A 1523-nucleotide genomic window follows, 5' to 3' on the forward strand; every position below is an offset into this window, starting at 1 on the left:
AGAGCAGTCAGGGTTCCCTGCCCTATGGTAAGTCCAACCTAACTCCCAACATTTTGGCATTTTAAGATGAAGAATCTGGAAAATAATTAGATTTAGTTTATATCCTAATGTGAGGCCCTTATAGTAGACAATATTAGCATTTTTATATAAGAAGACACCATGGAGCTTGTTTTTTCTCTCCACACACATGCACTAGACCCTTTGGCCATATAATTTTCAGAAGAAAAAAGTTCATTATGCAAGCCAGACAGGAAACCCTGATTATAAATTTAGCTTGCCACCAACTGATAATACTTTTCCAACCCTTTAACCAATATAATAATAGCACATTGAAAGTCATAATTAACATAGAACAAAAATTTAAAATTATGACAAATTTCTTAACACACATACAAAAATGTTACTATAGTTGATAATCATCATCAAATAAGGTATGGCATGATAAATCAATATTTTAAATAGCAAGTAGCCTTTTAGGTAGAGAATAACAGAAAAAATATAGGAGAAATTACAGAGGTCACAATGAGGCAAAAGAAATCAAACACATGCTAGGTTGTCAGAGATGCAAACGATAAAATGATAGAGACGTTAACCAATGGCAATGGTGATAGCAGATGAAGAGAAATGGAGACAGACACATTGAAATACCAGTGAAGGACAAAATGTGAGCTGGAAAAAGATCAAAGAATTGAATGAGACTGAATGCTAAGGAATAAAGACAGACATCATTTGTGGTCTTGTTCTTTGTTTATGTTTTGTATTTTCTGAGACAGGATCTCATTATGTCACCATGGCTGACCTGGAACTGGCTATGTAGACCAGGCCGGCCTCCCAGCCACATGCCTCTGCCTATTCACTGCTAATTAAAGATGAAAACCAGTGCCATGCGAGGTCCTCGGCAATTTTAAATATTAAAATAATTTTGCAATACTTTTATTTTTCAGAATTAAAAGACGGCCTGAAGAAAACTATTAAATCAATTTATTATTTTGTAGACATAACTGATCCAGATTTTGTAATCTGTGCTAGTGAACATCTGGGTGAAAAGTGAAAATGAGTGTCTTAGTTAGGGTTTTATTGTTGTGATGAGACTATGGCAACTATGGCAACTCTTATAAAGGAAAACAAATTTAATTGGGGCTGGATTACAGTTTAGAGGTTTAGTACATAATTGGCATTGTGGGAAGCATGGAAACATACAGGCAGGAAAGTTAGCTGAGACTGTCAGGTAGCAGGAAGAGAGAAACCTTTGAAAACCACCAAACCCACCCCCAGTGACAGATTTCCTTCAAAATGGCCACATCTACTCCAACAAGGCCACACCTCCCAATTATGCCAAAACCTATGAGACTATGGGTATCATTTTTTTTTTGCATAAAAGGAAGACAGCGTGTCCTGTATTAGAAGATGTGGGCTTGGATGCTTATAAATTATTTAGAAGTGAGACATTTGGCAGGAACAAAATGATCCTGAGATCCTGAGCGGCTCCAGGATGTACAGTTGTCAGAATGTCACCTTTAAGT

Source organism: Microtus ochrogaster, unplaced genomic scaffold, assembly GCF_000317375.1.
Source record: "Microtus ochrogaster isolate Prairie Vole_2 unplaced genomic scaffold, MicOch1.0 UNK6, whole genome shotgun sequence".
Taxonomy (NCBI): domain Eukaryota; kingdom Metazoa; phylum Chordata; class Mammalia; order Rodentia; family Cricetidae; genus Microtus; species Microtus ochrogaster.